Source organism: Pinus tabuliformis, chromosome 7, assembly GCF_031772625.1.
Source record: "Pinus tabuliformis cultivar Carrire ecotype Pingquan chromosome 7, CPIR1, whole genome shotgun sequence".
NCBI lineage: Eukaryota > Viridiplantae > Streptophyta > Pinopsida > Pinales > Pinaceae > Pinus > Pinus tabuliformis.
In genome coordinates this window covers 626845379-626865399 of record NC_142293.1, presented here as the reverse complement: position 1 = coordinate 626865399, position 20021 = coordinate 626845379, and the positions used below count along the sequence as shown (strand labels likewise).

Here is a 20021-nt window from a genome sequence, read left to right as displayed (position 1 = left end):
GTAATAACAGTAATGCACTCAACTCATGCTCATTTTGATGGAGTATACTAGTGATCCTCACTTCTTGATCGCTGAACTTTCTCCATACCATAAAAGATAGTCTCATGTATATATATATATATATATTTTGCAGAAGTAATCCAAGGAATACCTCTCACAATCCATGATTACATCATTGTCTCAGTATAGTTATTAAATCAAGACAATTTCAGTTATGACACATTCTCTCTATAAAGTGCCACCCACAGTTTAGTTATGTTATTTAATGAAAAGTTTGGGTGAGTCTCTATACATTGCATCTCTACACAAATCTATGCACATAGACATCACTGTCTCAATGCAGTGCCATATCAATATACTTGTCACAACCTCAAATTATGTCTATGAATATGATCTCAATAGCATGATGCTCGGATCATAACATAGTATCACTAACATGTCAATAATATGTTGAAGTCAAAAATACCTTAAAGATGAATTGGGAAGGTCATGAAGCAATTTTGGTGATGTCAATACCACTAATGTCATGGTGCTAAAAGGTATCCAAGGAAGTCGTGATGAAAGGATACTAATGATGGGAAGCTCAAGCAAAAGAAGCATCAAGGTGAAGATCTCTTCACACAAGAAGTAAGTATCTTTCAATTTTATAATCAGATTTGGTTAATTGATTTCATGATTGCAAAGGGATTTATAAATCGGTTAGATAATTGAAAGTCCTTGCATAGAATAAGGAGGATTGTCATAATCCTCATAGAAAAGAGAAATCATTGATATCTATGAAAAGGTCTACGAAGGTCAAGCATTGTTTGAATCCATCAAGAGATTCATAGGATTCATATGATATCACTTAAAAGTCCTTTCATACCTAAATAGCAAAAGAGGAGACATAAAGAGAGATATATGAAATGCTAGACATGCTATCAGAAATTAAAGTAAAGAAGGTCACTTAGACCTACACAATAGTAAGGGTACCAAAGAATGAAGTAATCACTTCATGAAGATCTAGGAAAGATGATAAGAAGGTAGTCATCATTGATGAGCAAGATAACAAATGTCAATGAACAAAGAAGGTTACCTCACTCGACAATTTGTGGTCTCTATGATAGATAAAGAAAGACAAGTTGCAGTCTATAGTATTAAAGGATAAAAGAATTCAACCATGTATAGTAAGGAAAGGCAAGGTTGGTCCTCAAGAAAAGACAAAAACAAATATAGTTAACATTCAATGCTATAGAAATATTTTGGAATTTCATATCACTAAAAGATGGAGGAAGCTAAATAAAAGGGCCAAGATAGTATTCCTCACAAAAGGATCCTATCATAAGCTCCTATATCTTGTGCTATAAGATATGACAATGATAATAATATGCATCATGGCATCATGAAAGAATTAGAAGCAAGATCTCTTGACATCACCATGGATATCACGAAGGACAAAAGGAACAAAATCCATGGCAGTCAAACATGAAGGATATAGATCTTGGGAATCTCATTGAACATCGAAGGAAAGAAAGATGGCATCCACAACAAGGCTCATCATACATTAAGGCCAAAAGGAAACATCTGCCAAATAGGGATATGCAAAATCCTCAAGATTCTCTGAAGGAATCCTCATCGAAGGGTTCACTAATCTATAGAGGGAGCATGTGTTTCATCAAGAACTCCAACTTATGGAATTCATGGGATAATGGTGTGTGACATGAAGCAGGTCAAGGGATTGAAGATATTTTCAATCAAGGGAGTCGTTGGAAGAAGCCTAGATGACCTAAAGGTAAAGTCAGATATGTATGCTTGTATATTATAATGTCATGTCATAAGGTTGCAGGTAACATGAATCATTACTTCTATCTTGAGAAGCATGATCAAGATATCTTCTCCTTTGAAAGAATGAAAGAAGGCATAAGTCACACTAGATGAAATCAACAAAAAATGTCCTCATATGAAGTATGAGGTAGTTGACTAAGAAGCTATGATTGAAAGCTCCTGGAAATGGAATGTGTCAGGAAGGAAGAGATCGTGAGATATGCAACCATGATGAAGGCAATCAACATCCAAAATACAAAGAAGATTTGACTAGGAAATCTCCTAGAAAGATATGAAGACTGATGAAAGACTGAAAAAGATGAAGACCCTTGACAATAGATATTTTTGGGAGATGTGTCAACATGTGTGTAGGATGTTGATACCTACATGAAGATGTCATGATGAAGAGCCATCTCGTAAGGTGTGATTTAATTTAATATGATGTTTTGTTTTCTTGAATAATATCTAGATGAGTTCAGGTAGGGCTACTAGAACAAGACTTGTAAGTACAAGTACAACCAACATTCGTGTGATGGATGGAAACTCCTGAAAGAAGCATGGGGAGAAAAGAAGTAGCCATATGAAGAAAGTTCCAAATGTATGCCAGGAAGGCCACTTTCCATGAAGAAAGGAATGGCATGACGTAATAAGAAGGGAAGTGATCGATGATTGTTGCCTTACAAGGAAGAAGCTCAACTAAATGTCATGACATCAAGGAGAGAAGTTGATCAAGTAGCCGAAGAACCCACGAAGAAGAAGCTGCTGATGCATAAAAGAGTTCCTAGCTAAGAGGGAGCTCTAACAGGTCCCTGATTAAGAAGGAGCTAAAATTAGATCACCCCTTATTACAAAGGAGTGACAATTGTGTTTTTCCATTTCATGTGTCATGCACCAGATTAGGACTAACAACCGTAAGTCTATATGAAGGCCATGAATGGAAATGTAGACACATGATATACACAAAATTCTTGTCTTAACTTGGGAAGAAAGAATGGGAGGATTGGGTAATCATCTGGCATCCGATACTCTTTGAGGATGTGTAGGGCTTCCAAGATAAGAGCAAGCAAGAGGACCGATATTCTTTGAGGGCTGGGAACCCAAGATAAGAATAGTTCTAGAAGGTCATACTTAGTGAACACTCGGGTGGGTATGTACCTTGAAAGACAATGATGAAGGTGTTTATAAATCATTGGTCTCGCCAGTGTTGTAGCTCATAGTCTCGTAGAGAGATGGAGTTATTAGTCAAGCCCTTGCACTCTAGCAATGTTGGTTGATATGATGCTATACAGATGGGATTACCAATCCGATTCTTCTTATGAGAAATTCTTCAGATTGAGAATAACCAAGTACCATTGTAAATACCTCCCTAGTTAAGAGGGAGTGTTGAAGAAAAGTGTAACTAGGTTCGGTATTCGTCAATGTAATTTTGATCTTTGTACTTGTCAAGAAAAAGAAATATTATTTTTATAAATTATATGAATGAGTTTCTTACTCATTCCATAGGTCTAGGAAAGTCAAAGAGTCAAAATCATGTGTAAAGAGCTCTTCTTGAGGATATATGTAATATATATGAGTCAACCTAGTGTCTAGAACAACCCTCCAAGACAAGCACAATCCTCTTGAAGAAGTCTGCCTGCTAAATGATGAAGAAGGCAACAATGTCGGCCTCAAAATATATTTAAATGACAAGTCAGCTCATATGTGGAGACACAACAGTTCATGGTGACAGGTCGGCTTATTTATGGAGGCAGAACTACTATATATACGCAGTTGAAGTCACCACAAAAGAACATAATTTCAGATATCTCTGAAATTTCGTATGAGGTGCAGGATTTTAATTATGTATGGTGCATGACTATTAATTTCGTATGGTGCATGACTACTATTTCGTATGGTGCAAGACTGCAATTTCGTATGGTGCAGAACTGTAATTTCGTATATGGGTCCAAGACTAAATTTTGGATGGGTACAAGACTGTAAATTTGGATGGGTAACGGTGATGACAAGGATCTTAGTGATCCCAAAGTATCACACTCTATCTCAACATTCATCATGAATACAATTATGATCATGATATAGTCATCATCCTGATGGAGACATAATTACAATGTGAAGATCTCAGTCAAGGTGTGGCAATGGTGGAGCAGCAATGATCTTATTGTTATGAAGAATATCTCAGTGAAGGTACAATAATGATGATCTCAGTGATGCTGCAGTGATGATGATCTCAACAGTGACAAAAAAGAGGATTGGTGTCTTGGTCTTGGAGTGGCCTAGTAGGTCAAGGGTCATGGTCTTGGTGTTCGTCAATTGGAATCTCTATAAGAAGAATTACGTGTGGGTTTTCCTTTCCAAGAGGGAGAGGTTTTGACCCTGGAAGAATGCCAACTTCTTGAGTTCTTGTCTCTTTGTTTTTGGTGGTAGTTTGATGAAGTAAACACATATACTAATAATAAGAAGAAGATCAAGCTAAGATAAATTGTAAAAGTACTTCACAAATTGTTATCAAGTCTAGAAGAATCTTACTAATGCTAACTGCCCTAGACTCTTCAACAATGGCAAGGTTTTTAATGGCTCCACCACTTCGAGTTTTATGGCAATGTGGGATTTTTGCCACCATCATATTTGTTTGAGTTGAGATCAATGTATTATCCTTATTATACCTGCCGAAGGCAAGGCATATTGTAATGGGTTTTTAGTCAAATTGCTATGACTTTCAATACTTTTTTGTTTTGCAATTAAGTTTTGGAAAGTTCTTAAAAATTATAATATTAATTCTATTTTTTAAAATAAAAATATATTTTATTTTTTATGAAATTCATTATTTCTAATTTTCTATTGGATAAGTACAATGAAAAGACAATTTTTATGGGGTTTTAATTGGAATTATCAATATAAAATATTTGATTTTAAAATTTTAAAATATAAATTATTTTAAAGTGCCACCTAGTACCATGATGATTTAATGCAGGTGGTACTTCACACATTAATCTATTTCTAAAAAAACTTAATTCAAACAAATCAATTTTTTATTATTATTTGCCAGTACTCTATCAAATCATTCTCGATGTTTGATATATCTAACTTGTAAAGGCGTATCAAACGATTCTCGATGTCTAATAAGGCCTATGTGATCTGATTCTTGATGTTTAATAAGGCGTATGTGATCTGATTCTCGATATCTGACAAGGCGTATGTGATTTGATTCTCGATATCTGACAAGGCGTATGTGATCTGATGTGTTATATGTACTTATTCATTTCGTTATTCTACTACTTGACTGTATATTTATCACAAGTGGTGTTGTTGTCGTAGATCAACGCTACTCCAAAGGTGTTAATAAACTTCATATCCTTCATATATTTGATAGTCATATAACACAGTTTAACATTTAGCATGTAGATTTCACTTTAAAAATATCTTTATACTTTTTAAATAATTTTTTTAATAAATAAATTGAAAAATATAATTTAATACAGTATAACATATTACATACTTTTTTTTTTTTTGTAAGCAAAGGCAAGATTCATCATTTCTATTACTGTAAAATAAGGATCATACATCGAAAACATACCACATATGGGCCGGTCTCAACCCGCCTCGAAGGGAAACCGGATATCTTGACCACCTGAGGTTCTTAATTCCCATCCAAAAATAGAATATCTTCAGTCTTTCTACCCATGCTATATAACCGATTATCCAAAAGTATAGACCCAACAGTCTTTTCTCCCATACTACATATCCTTCTACTTTACTTACTATAAAACAGGTTATGACTTTAAACATACAAAACAAGTATCTGTAAAGAAAAACTAAAATCCAAAAAACCTCTTTTCAGCTGCTCCATCTGTTGTTAAGTATGGGCCTCTAGATTGGCCTCCTTCTCCGTTTTGACCCCTGGTCCCCTGGCTTGAAGATACTTCAGGATCACATCCATCTTCCTGTCTTGCATCATTAAGGTGACTTGGAGATTCTGCATCTCTTTCTTCATTGCTACCTGGGCCAATTCAACCATGTCCATGGCTACCTGTTCAAGTGCTTTAGCTAAGAGCCTTTTCATGCCCCAATAGACATGCAAAGATTGTTTATATAAGGTCAGCCTGCCTCTTGTATGTCCTGGGTCAGGCAGATAGGCCTCCCAATCCTCCATTTCTGACCCTGACTGTTCCTGCAATGCCTCCTCTTCCAAATGTTCAATGATCCTCCGAATATTAGGGTGAGTACGCTGATGATAAGCCTCTTCAGCCTCCTGTAATTTCTGTTTCATATCTCTCTTACCTCTTTTTTTCTCTCTGGCCTCACTACACATTTCCTCCTCATACTCAACATTTGCTGCTGTCCTACCTCCTCTGCCTCCTCTCCCTCTGCCGCACCCTCTGCCCCGCTGGCTGGTCCCTTCCTTCTTCAGCACACACCCTCCCCTACTTCGTCCTCGTCTGCCACCCCCATATCTGCCCGCCTCTTCCTCAAACTCCTGTTCGCCCATCCGAGCTTCGACCTCCTGCCTTTGAGCTTTGCCACGCTTATCCCCGCCTTCCTGTCTACGCCGGGGTTCATCATCCACCAAGTAGTCTCGAATGTCAAACTCCTCTTCAGAGACATCTGAAATATTCAACATGATTTTCCGGAGGGCCTCCTCAACCTGGCCCTTACCCTTCGTATCCCGTTTGCTCTCCATGCTCCGCAACCAGCGACCTCCATCCCTGTCCTGACCCTCCGCCATATCCTCTATACCCTTTCTCACAAAAACCCTCTGTCTACTCCTCCCCGCTTGAGAATTCACAAATGATCCCGACCACCTATTCTGTCGCATGCATGCAAGCTTTAAAGCTTGTTCGGACTGCCACCTTAGGTTCCTTTGGCTGCAATGCCAGTTAAGACACTCATTAATCCTCACTCCAAATGTATTACCGTAAGTGGATTCACTTACCATCAGCCTGACGCTGCATCCTCTCATCCTCGGAAACCAGTCCCATCCGCTTCTTGAAATGATCAATTGGTTTATATGGTTATGACTCCAAGCGAGTTGAATATACATTCCATCCGCGCGATCCTGCCTGCTCTCCTCACCATCATACACCATAGTACATGTGTCCCGTCTTACCATAAGTGGAAAGTAATTATGAATTCCCCACTGACGTCGTCGCCTCATATAAATCATGGTTTAGAATGTCTGTTAGCATTGTCCACCGGGGATCATCCTTAACGGATCTCCAACTACCGTCTATCCGCCTATCCCCTCCGCCGCTGCCCCAATTTGCCATAAGGTCAGCCGCCCGATTGCCCTCACGTAAAACATGGGAGATAGTCGTATATTCGATCCTCCGTAACACCTCTTCTACGTCTTTAACTATGGCTGCAGTCCGCCAACTTTTTGCAACATGGTCCCAACACTGACCATCCCTTAACTTTCTCAGCATATCAATCACCAATCTCGAGTCACCCACAATCTCCAAATTCGAATAACCATTCCTAATTGCAATACATAATCCCTGGTAAACGGCCCACAACTCCGCCTCATTATTCGTCATATCCCCTCCAAAATCCGCATATATCCATCTTGTAGACCCACTGCTATCCCGAAAAATACCACCAAAGCCTGCTTGGCCAGGGTTGCCTTTCGAGGCGCCATCAAAATTTAGTTTGATCCTTCCCTCTCTAGGCAAACTAAAATGCTTAGGACTCGGCACTCCACCTGGGGGTCGCTTCCTTGTATTCGGGTAGATCATTGAGATATCCAGGTTAAGTTTCGAGATTATCCGCTGCTCTGCTGGATTCAATTGCCAATCCTGATCATCCCAAACCTCTGATAAGACTGTTTCTTTAATTGACCTGCAAACTACCTCCCAAATACTCGTTTCATCCCTTCGTCTGTCTTGGAAGATTCGTCTATTACGCTCTTTCCAGGTTTCCCATACTATAAAACCCACAGCCAACGTCCATATCCTTCGAACCACCTTACTTTGAAAATTGCCCGTGCCCCACTGGAGCACTGTATTCCTATGATTCTCAGGATCCCTATTTGTCTGCCCAAATAATACCCTGATCTCCTCCCATAACCCTCGGATGAAAAGACATTTGTTCATAATATGCTCCTGAGTCTCAACCTCCTTATTGCAAAGGTAGCATTTTGATGGCCCATTCATACCTCTCTTCTGAATATTATCCCATGTCAATACTCGTCCTCTACACAACAGCCAAACAAAATACGTTACTTTAGGCCACCAATTGTTTCGCCAAATCTTTTTCCACTCCACGAGATCCGCCACTCTTTCCTCCCTTGTCACCCAGTAATACGCTTCTTTAACTGTAAACATACCCTTCGTTTCCTTCCCCCATCTAAGAATATCGTGACCATCTCTTATTTTAACTTTTCTAGAGTCTAACTCCTTAATGAATAGCTGGCCAACCTCTTGAGGAATAGTGTTATCAAAATCTTCAGGTTTCTTCCAGACTCTCCATAAGTCATTTTCTGCTCCGAGAGTCCAATAATCTCTTACATACCTCAGGCCTGCTCTTTGTGCTCCTTGTTGAACTATATGCAACTGAGGGAGAACCTGCATGTGGTCCCGCTGTTGCCATCTTTCCTCCCAGAACCAGGCCAAACTGCCGTCCCGGATCTCCCAGAAAGCGAGACTCCTTACTAGCTCCCGGTTAGTACTGGCCAAATCCCACATTGCTGACCCTCTTGGAACTTCTTCAGTTCGTAGGCGTCCTTCAATAGACTCCGGCATTCCATATTTCCTATTCCAAATATTTTTCCAGACGTCCATACCTCCCTGAACCCAGCGCCACCATAATTTCGCTCCTAGAGTTTTGTTGACAATCTCAGGATCTCGAACTCCCAATCCCCCTTCATCTTTTCGTTTTATAACATTCTGCCAAGAGACTAAAGTCCATTTCCGTTGCTGTTTCGGTCCCCCCCAAAGAAATTTACCCATGATTTCTCGAATTTTAGAAAAGATCCCTTTTGGGGCTGCCATTAATGATAAAGAGTATATAGGAATAGCTGATAAAACCGATTTCAACAAAACTACCTTACTGGCCAAATTCAAGAGTCGAAACGACCAGTTTGCTAATCTGTTTCGTAGTTTTTCCAATAGATACTGCCAATTGGTAATACGCTTTGGATTCATATCTAATTGCATGCCCAGGTATTTCGTGGGTAAAACACCTTGCCTAAATCCTAAGACTCTGGTTAAATGTAACTTAACAACCTCAGGAGAATTAAAAATAAAAGTACAGGACTTATCTTTATTTATCTCCATACCTGATGCATTCCCAAAGAGTTGGAGGGCCCTCTGAAAATTGCGAACTTCCCTCAGCGAAGCTTCACCAAACAGCATCAAATCGTCCACAAACTGTTGATGTGTAATCGTCAAATTATTTCCCCATAGCTTAAGCCCCTTTATTCGCCCATCTCTGACTTCTTTTTTAATGAGTCGGCTTAATCCTTCCATAGCCAGAATGAATAAAAATGGCGAGATTGGGTCCCCCTGTCGAATGCCCCTGGTAGCCTTGAAGAGATCTGTAGGATTACCATTCACCAGGATCGAAAAATTGGGGGTTGACATCATATTAGCTATCCATGTTATCCAGCGATTCTCAAAACCAAACGCCCTCAAAACCTCCCTAAGATACTCCCAACTCAGCCGATCATATGCCTTAGATAGGTCCAATTTCATTAACAATCCTTTCTGCTTTCTCGTCTTCAATGAATGAATAACTTCCTGAGATACCACAATGCCATCCAGTATTTGTCTTCCTTCCACGAAGCCAGTTTGTTCAGGTGCTATGAGACTAGATAATAGAGGCTTCAATCGCTTTACTATAAGTGTAGAGATAATCTTATATATTACATTACATAGTGCGATAGGTCGATAACCCTGGGGCTCCTCCGATATATTGCTCTTAGGAATTAAAGTTAGGAATGTTGCATTGATCCCAGGCCATATCCTCTGTCGTATACGTGATTCCTCTACCGCATCCAGTATGTCCTTACCCAAAAAATACCAACTAGCCTGAAAAAACTCTACTGTGTAGCCATCCGGCCCTGGGGCTTTATTTGTACTCATCCCCATCACAACTTCACTTAATTCTTCTAGGGTTACTGCCCTCATGAGTGATTTATTTTGTTCGTCAGTTACTATCCGTGGAATCTCACTACAAATCTTATGAATAGCTTCGCTTCGGTTACTATGATTTTCGGTCAGTATGTCTTTGAAGTAATCTACCAAAGTTTTTTCAATATCTTTTTGTTCATATACTCTTTCCCCCTCAGCATTTTTGATTGAAAAAATCCTGTTTCGGTGTCTACGTTGAATCATGGCCTGATGAAAAAACTTCGTATTTCTTTCCCCTTCCCGGAGCCATCTTATCCGTGATTTTTGTCTCCACAAAATCTCCTCCTGCTTTCTTCTCTCTTCTAACTGACATATAAGTCGACCTTCCTCTTGGCTTGTTCCTTCATCCCGTCCTTCTAAAATAATTTTCTGCTGGAGGTCCGCCATCGCACCTTCTAGTTTCAACTTCTCCTCAAATATATTCCCGAATTCTTTCCTATTCCACTCTTTTATGTGTTTTTTCAATTCTTTGAGCTTCATCTGTACCGTATGCATCTTTCCATTGCCCCTGCAATTACTCCGCTGCCACCAACTCTCAACTTTCTTTATAAATTGGGGATCTCGAAGCCAAAAAGATTCAAAACGAAAAGGTCTTCTCCCTTTCATCTGTTTTATATCAATATCCAAACGTATGGGCCAGTGATCAGATCCAAGACAGGGGAGAATGCTGGCCTCAATAAAAACATCCCGGTTTAAAATTGACTCTGACAGTAAGAATCTATCCAACCTCGAAGCAATTTGATTTGAACCCCCTCTTCGATTGTTCCAGGTAAAAATTCCATTTGTTGTCTGAATATCAACTAGCCGCAGATCGCGAATCAAGTCATTGAATTCTTCCATGGTCTGATCTTCCCTCCTTACTCCCCCTCGTTTTTCGCCTAAGTGCCATATAACATATTACATACTTAATAGAAGTGATTTTCAAAATAAATTTACTGTAATAAACAAAACTTTCCATATAAAATTCATTAATTTATATTAAAATTATTCACATCATTTAATATGTTAGCTTAATTAAATAAATAATACTCTATCATTTGAATTGACTTGCAAAAGATGATTTACACATGTATAGTAATTCGCTTAAAATATTTATCTTTTCTAATTCGGATATGCACGTAACTTTCTTCTGTTTTCACACATATATATTATTTTTCAATGTCATTGTTTTTATGGTGATAGATTTTATCATCTTTCACAATAATTAAAAAAAATTAATGGTTTTTACTTCAGTAAGGTTATGTTTATTAGTATGATATCTTTATTACGATTGATAAAAGAAAGTTATGTAATTAAATTTAAAAGGATTATTTATATCAATTGAAAATTGGGAGGATGTTGTTTTTATATAAATATTTCAAAATATATTTTTAAATTGAAAATTTAATATTTAAAAAAAGAAATATAAAATTTATTATGGATTTAATAATAACATTTTTTACTATAGCATATTTGAGATTCTTGTTATTTTTATTATTTTATATGGTTATGAATTCTAAAGTTATAATATCTTTTGGAAGAGATCATGGACAAAATAATGAGAATATATTTTTACTAACTCAAAGAAGAATTCCAACACTTTTAATATTTAAACAAATCTCCACTAATCACATAGTGAAATATGACATTGGACAATCTCCAATATATTGTGGATAGAAATAAATTTTCATTTATAAGAAGTTGCATTTTTTCTTTAAATATCTTTAGTACACCCACATTATATCATAAATTCAAAATATTTGTTAGAATATTAACCTTCTTAACCCTTTAGCATATCAAAACTATGGTGATATGTTACTCTTTAAAGTTTTAATAAAACAATAAAATTTAAAGCAAATCAAGTACAATTATTTACATTTTTAATTTCTAATAAATCGAAATTTATTTCAATAAAACAAAATTTATATCAATATAAGTTAATCTTGATCTTAATTTATATAAAAATTCAATATATTGAATTAAATAAATAAATAATCACTTTTTTCACATATTAATTACTTAGAGTTGTTTTGCTAAGTGTGATAATAGTGACTTAAGGAAAGATATTTTTCCATTTTAAATACACATAACATTTCTCATTGCTTTCACATTGACAACTTTTCCTTTAGATAAATTGAAAAACATATATTAATTTGTATCATATTTAAATTGAAAAATATATATTAATAAGACTTATATTTAATACTAAAAGCAAAAAGTTACTAAATACATGAAGATGTGTCTTCTTGCCTTAATTTTATGAATAAGCATGTGAGTTACATAAACATCTAAATCTGCAAAGTTTTAAATAAAATTATCTTGATCATGCCCATTATTGTTATTGCAGCTTTTGCACAACACAATGTCATTTGACCTAAAAGCAAAAATCTACCATTTTTTATTTTAAACCAATAATACAATTATCAAAATCTTCAAATTTAATTATTTCATTTTCAATTTCCATCTTATTAAGAAGGAATTTTATTTAAAATTTGTCTACTTCCTCTCATCAATAAAATAAATAACAGAACTCATTTTGACATGATAGACAAGTTTTTACTAATCTAATTATTCTCATAGGATTATTTTACTATCAAATACTATTTACATAAGAAGTAGGTACTAAGCAGCAATGCTGCAGCATATTTTAATCAAAAGTAAGTATTTGGAAACATGCAATAATTTTTCCTATCATATATAATTCAAAATAAAAGAATAATAAAAGTACATGCAATAATTTTTCCTATCATATATAATTCAAAATAAAAGAATAATAAAAGTACATGCAATAATTTTTCCTATCATATATAATTCAAAATAAAAGAATAATAAAAGTAACCCATGGAAGGGTTTAGAAATGAAATAAAAATACCTTTTGATGATATCCGAAAATAAAACACAAAATGTTACGAGCTATGAACTATTCAATGCCTGATTCATTTTTTCAGTTTTAAATAAACTTTGTTGAAGTCAAGGACTGAAGTCGATCAAAAGATTCGATATCAAGGTTCAATTTAGATTCGAGTCCAAATGTTTTATCCGGTATCCAATATGCACAATTGTCAATGAAAACTCTTCTTTATAGAAATTAGGAATATGCGTATGGAGCGCTAGAAGGTAGGAGAGGGGGGTTTCCTTTCAATATATTTTGCAAAATTATAAGCTGCAGGGGAGATTTATGAGATTGTTAACATCCCTTCAGAAATGCAATGAAAGCAATAAATTATTTCCCAGTGATTGCAAACACTTAGACATATTAAATCTTACCATACTCTATGCTGGTGATCCATGAAAAGTTAATCCATGCAACTTAATTCCTGCACTAGGACAGAAATATTTCAACAGCAGCAGTTGGTGACAATAAAATCTAGATTTTCATTCCTATGATTTATACAGTTATGATATCAACATTTTTATGTTACTGTTTCTGCTCCAAGCTCTTTGAATTTGCACTCATTTTTCAAACTTTTATTCTGACTATACACATTTTGACAGATTGCTTTAAGACAAACAGACAATCATTCCACAATATAAGTCTCATGAAATCAGTAACTCATGCTCCATACATAGCTGTGAATACTTTCTATCCAAGCACAGTATCAGCTCTGATTATCATTACACTGTACAATAGCAGATTATTTCATTGAAGTTGCATTATGCATGAATGCTTTTAATTATGAACAATATTCTCATAGATTTCCACAGTAAATATATCTACTAGATAATAAGTCAACAGTTTCATCACCACAGCCTAATTTTCTGTTCCTACTTTCTTGGTTCAATTGAACTGATTAGCACAGACTATATGGTTAGAACTGATTGGTTGAATAGAACTGTGCTCCAACTATATGATTAGGGAAGCCTTGGAAACTTCGAAAAGTCAGGCCTTCTTCGCTGCAGATATGCATTTTTTCCTTCTTTTGCCTCCTCTGAACCATAGAATAATAAAGTGGCATTTCCAGACAGTTCCTGAGAAATGAACCAGAGGAAATATAGATCAGTTGAATGGTGAAGAGTATCACAATAGTCAAGTCGTGGAAACATAAACCAAATCAAATAGATTTGTGAACCTGGCTGCAAAAGCGTAATCACATAGTGAAATCATTTAAAAAGTTATTGATTGAAGATTCACAATAAGTGAAATGTCAAGCTGAAAAAAGGACGGAAAACAAAATTTTACTTGGAGACCAGCATGGCTATCATCAACTGCATTCAGTGCAGACTTGCAAATTCGAATGGCTGTAGGGCTGTTTCGCAATATTTCTCTACTCCACTTCACTGTTTCTTGTTCTAATTTGTCTAGCTGCAAGACAAGATTATCATTTTAGGAATTGACATAAAAATGACAACTATTGAGAATCTCACCTCTATGACAAGAATAAAGTATTTAAATTCATTATAGAGTAACTCAGGGCTGATTTGCCTGCCATAGGCCACCAGAATGTGGCAAGCAAATAAGGCACATCATTCAACAGAGAACTGTGTTCCATATGCCATGCAATAGCCTGCAGTACAGGGCGACATCTCAAATAGAAAGAGAGAAAAGAGGGAGAGAGCCACTAAGTCTACAAAGGCATTGCGCACCAAGAAAATGATCAGTTTCCAAGTAGGCCATATATAATTGACATGATATGTTCATGTGTTTCAAAAGGATGTAGATCCCTTGCCCCTTGAGGCATAAATCCATATTTTAGCCTTCCTAGCTTTCATATGACAAGATCTTTACCGTACCTGCACATTGCATCAGCAGATCAAATCAGCCTTTGTCCAAGAACTTCAACTTTTCAGAAGATCATATCTATAGGAGAAGGATGCCTTCATGAGAGCATGTTGGACACACCTTCTGAGGAATACCATATTTGTGGCATATCAGACATATTCCAAGGAATAACATCATTGAAATTCATGTGTAATGAGGTAGCTTACTCCATAAGGTAAGTCAAGAATACACTTGCAGACATTTGCGACTTTGCTTGGAGAACAAACAAGTTCATATTTGACTTGTTCTAGGCACGTTTTCCAAGATACGGTTTGAGACAAGTCAGTCCTAGATGAGAGTGCTGCTGTCACTGCTGTTTTTGGTGTTCGAGCGCTGCTTTTTGGGTTTTCTTTCAATGAGATAAGGCTACTACTGTGTACTAGCTTTCATGTAGGCACTGTCCTCCTTGCATGTTTATTGCTGTCTGTTTCTGTGGCCTATTTTCAGCAGTAAGCGTGCTCCATTTGAGAGTTATTTCCATCCTGCTAGGCACTGCTGTAGATGATACTGTGAGCCTATTTATAACCTGATTTTAAGAAGAGAAGGGAATAGATCTTGCTGCCAAATTTATCTTGTCTTTGTAAATACAATGTGTCCAAGAATAGTGGAGGGTGCTGATTCCAAGTGGTGATTGCTGTCAAAGTCAGAGCTGTCTTCTGTGCAAAATTCAGAAAGCAGACAACTTGATGTAGGTCGATACAAATGGGATGTTATTTTTAACGCTGGTAACTCTACCCTCAACAGCACGAGGACACTTGTTAAAAAGTGTTGCTTTTATCTCCAAATCAACATGTATGGCACTGTTTTTTGATGCTTTTGTACCTGATTTTTGCAGCTAGAAGGTTGTCCACTTTGGCCTGATTTAGACCAGTTTTGATTTCTGTACTCAATCTCAGCATGTACATCTAGCAGATGCAGCACCGCCATAGAGGCAATCTTGAAACCCATTTTATGCCGAATTCAGTCAGCACATGGGACACCCTGTTTTGAGGGGTTACTTCCCGCTAAGAGGGAAATGTCGTGTGTTTAATTTGACTTGCTTTTTAAGATAATATTATTATATTAATGTCCAAGAAATGACCACAAAAGTAGGTTAAGGGGACTGTTGAGTACAATGATGTCAATACAAGCAGGAGTACCAAAAGGACTCCTATATAAAGGACAAGAAATAAAGTAGAAAATATAATGTTTATATGCTAAAACATGGAAAACCCTTGACTCCAAGTGTGGGCTGCCACAAAAGGGAGCCATTTACTAGGTCATGATCCATTAGATCTGGATGTATCTCTCCTAACACTCAAGACCAAATGACTAAAACTCAAAATAGAATGGTACCCCAAGGGAGAGTTGGGAGGAGATCTGGACCCTCTGTTGTGCTACTTCCAAGAAGTAACCCACCACTAGTGTCTAGGTGACATCAGTTGCCTACTGGTAAGAGATCTGGTCTAGAGATGTCTCTGAGGTCTCTAGGGAAGGGGAATGGTTCCTTGGTTCTGCACCGATTTGGAGTTCGAGGCAAAGTTTGTTGATTGGAGTAGAGAAGCAAGGCTTCTGCTTGCCTAGGTGCTGCGACTAGCAAAGGGACCCACAAGACAACCACTTTAGCAAAATATTTATTTATTTAACTATTTCCTAAAGTTGGACTTAGAAAAAAGTTTAAAATCTTAAGTTAACTTATGGTTTAATCTCAGCACTTCATCAATATCTAATCTCAGTCATTGAGAGTGAAGGAGGGGCTTAGGTCAAAACTATAAGAGGAGATAGAGCGAGGAAGTGGCCAATCAGTTGGGCACAAGTAGTGTGTCAGATAAGCAAAGGGAGAGACTATGGTCTCAGCAGATCACAGAGCTTCAGCGACTAACAAGGAGATCGAGTGAGGATCGAGCTGCTCTTACAACCTCAGCACAGTTATTCCACTCGCACATGTGCATAGGAAGAGAGATCCACAACTCGCATGTGTGCACAAATAGGCAAATCTATGTGGTTGTACGACAGATCGAGTGCGTAGTATCGAGATTAATTTATCTTGGGAGCTAATCAGTGTTTTCCTATAGATAAACGGAAATTTTCCCTTGCTGTAAATTTTTGAAGATTATCCTTTGCTGAAGATAATAAAAGACACAAAATTGCAACTTTTCCCCAGAGTTGGGGTTTACGGAGTATATCTTGTGTTCTATGTGTTGAATGTGTTTGTCTTCTTATTTTTTATTTCCTTCATGCATGCTAAGTTAGAAAAATCAGCATATTTGCAATTTAAGATTCTGGAACAACAATTGTTTGTATTTTTGGTTTTTACACTTAAAAACTGGTGAATCAATCATTGGGTTTTAAGGAAATCTAACATGGTATCAGAGCATATCCTCTGATTGAAGACCAACATAGTTCTTTTCTTCATGAGCAGGTTTTGTGATTCGGAGGGAGTGAGTTTATCAAATCGATTTGACCACTAGGGTTTCTGGACAATGCGATTTGGCAGTATGGCGTATAAGGGTCTTAGATTTGAGGGCAAATTGGACAAAGCGTCCAAGTTCTGTTCATGGCATGAGAGGATAGCAGTGGTGCTGGAGGAGCAAGGGGTATGGGAGTTTGTTGATAATGTCCCAGTTGCACCCACTGACCCTTAGTAGTTGGCTCAGCATAACAAGAAGGATGCCAAGGCAAGAAGAATCATCTTGGAGGGAGTCAAAGACCACATTATTCCTCACTTGACTGGGAAGAAGACAACCAAAGCCATGTGGACAACCATCATTGGTCTCTATCAGGGTTCGAGGGAGGCCAGGAAGATGGTGTTGAAGGACAAGCTCAGGAACATTAAAATGTCAAAGTTAGATTCTGAGGTGTATTACCTCACTAAATTTACCAAAGTGAGGGAAGAGTTGGCTAGTGTGGGCGATAATTCCAGATAGAGATTTGGTGAATTTTGCCCTTTTGGGTTTCACCAATTCGTGCAAGCATTCACAAATGAGATATGTGCTTGAGAAAAGCTTCAAATTGGGAGTGATTATGGGGTCATTGTGTCCAAGAGGAGATTCACAAACAAGCTCAATCTAGGTCACATGTTAACATTGAGGAAGATGAAGAAAATTTATCCCTAGCCAGCAAAAGGGGTGTGTTGTAGCTTTTTCTATCTCCTGTCACACAATTGCTTTCAGAAGATATAGAAGCCTCCTAGAGACAACCTCTAGGTTGATAGGAGACCAATGCCTAGGGCATTCGAGAGGAGTGCTTTTGAAGATTATCTAAAGGCTTTCTGTTGCACTCCATATGTCACATAATTGGTTCAATAGCCCTTCGCCAAGGTAAACTCAAGAAAACACATAGATCAAAATAAACATTGGTAGATATGGCTAATCTCAAAGAGAAATGTGTTGGTTTTGGTGGCCGACACACAACAATACACAGTTTAACATTGTTATTGTAGTATAGATGAACAAGAGGAAGGAAAGGAGGGAAATCGATGCAGAGGGCTGGACATAACACAAAATCCTAAGCAACAATCTCCAATAGAAATATGGAAGAGTGAGGAGGTGAAAATGTAGAAAAAGTGGAGCATGAATTAAGGTCTCAAGCTCTATGCCTCATGAATACATTTGTCACCAATTAGCATAAGTAAATATGTGCTTACATACAGGTACTGTAGGCTATCAAATAACACAAGTAAATCCATGATTACACAAGTACTACAGGCTATCAAATAACACAAGTAAATTTGTGTTTACACAGGTACTTCTCACTACTTAGCAGCATACATACAACCATGAGAGAGTGAAACTGGCAGCTTCATAACACAATTTTAGAAGAGGAAAGACATACATGAAATGATATACAAAGGGGAAAACATACTGTGCATTGCTCCGATTGGAATCAACCAAATTGCTTCATTAATCTTTGAAGATGGAGTCCAAATCACTAGTCCATTACATTTAACAATTGTATATGCCCGAGCACCTTATGAACAAGCAAATTGAACCAAAGTGGAACCACTCTCTCTACAAACAGAGCTCAAAACTTGCAAAAGCAGAATTCGGGCCTCTAGAATGCAGAAATTGGGAACCTCGTTTAAGTGTTTCTTCCCTCTATTTATAAGGAGAGGGGGAGATTTGAACAACAGTTACAAAATATCTCAGCCGAGCTCCAACTGTCTAATCGACTAGCTGTCTCGGCGTGTGAAGGTTTTGCTGCCCAAAATGATTACAATCGGATTTGATTTGTTCTTGAAAATGCAAAAATTATAGAATAATAGACATAAAGAAAACTGAATGATGGTTGAGGAAAATATCTCCCTGCCATTCCTATGATGGCCTCCGATTAGGCCACGTCTTTGCCATGATGTTCCTCTTTAGTTGTTCGATCGGTTCACCTGTCGCTTTCGCCTTAACTACTTGAATTCCCCACTCTTTGGAGTTGGGAGCGATCAACTATCGGTTGCTTGCCACAATGCAGAAACAAAGATTGACCTGGCAGTCTTTCATTGCCTGACTGCGTGGAGCTCCATGCTGAGAAATTAATTCTCAGGTGACCTGCACACTGCTTCCTAAGTCCCATACCTCCATTTACTCACTGAAGACGTGCGTCGGAGCACAGAGATGGCTTGTATCACCTCAAGGCAGACCCAACACTCTTTCCTGCAGATCGTGGTCCTTTCTACCTTGACCCAACGATCTTTGACAGTCGCCATTACTCTTGAGACCAACTCCTCTGTTCCCACATTCAATCTTGCAGTTGCCGACCCATATGCCTTTAACTCTTTGTACTGTGCTTATCAGAGAAATTCCATATCGCAATTTTCACAGTGGTGCAGTATTCTAATCTTCCGATTGCCGACCTCCAATATGATGAGCTCCTTCCGCTTAGCCCTTCCCGCATTTCTCACCATAGGACCGAGGGTCGTGACCTGCCGCTTAGCCTTGAGTTGCTAGAGCGTTTTTGTTCCTGCCGGGGGCTATTTTTCCTTCGTTAAGTGCTCAGCGCCCTTGGTTCTTTGAGTCTTTGCGACTGTGGTGCCAGCCCAATATCGAAGCCCCCTTATCGGAACTTTTTCAAGTATCAAGTGTTACAAAGTGCCGACATCCTCAACCTCCGATATGCCAACCTCTGATATGACGTCATCGCTCCACGTGGCACCTCATGAGTGGTGACATGTGTCACCCAAATTTGTCCCCTTAGGCCCCCTCAAAACGCCAAAACTGCCTGCCACGTGTCCTTCCGTACCACCACGTCATACTAACATCAGATGCCACTGTAGCTTATCAAGACCAATCATATGCCACCATGTGTCTTGCTAGAGGAGAGAGAAAAGGGTTTGCCCACCTTTGGTTTTGCGATGAAATCCTTTGTTAATCCTTTGTCGGCATTCC

The 20021-nt window shown here is 37.8% G+C and overlaps 1 long non-coding RNA gene across 1 annotated transcript; it reads right to left on the bottom strand.

The window, feature by feature from the left end:
• Positions 1-13426: 13426 nt before the first annotated feature.
• On the bottom strand, positions 13427-16397 carry LOC149249000 (uncharacterized). The gene is made up of 2 exons (XR_016265805.1): positions 14086-16397; positions 13427-13874 (listed from the first exon to the last, which is right to left on the bottom strand). It is a non-coding gene; the product is annotated as an uncharacterized LOC149249000 (long non-coding RNA).
• Between the last annotated feature and the right edge of the window lie 3624 nt (positions 16398-20021).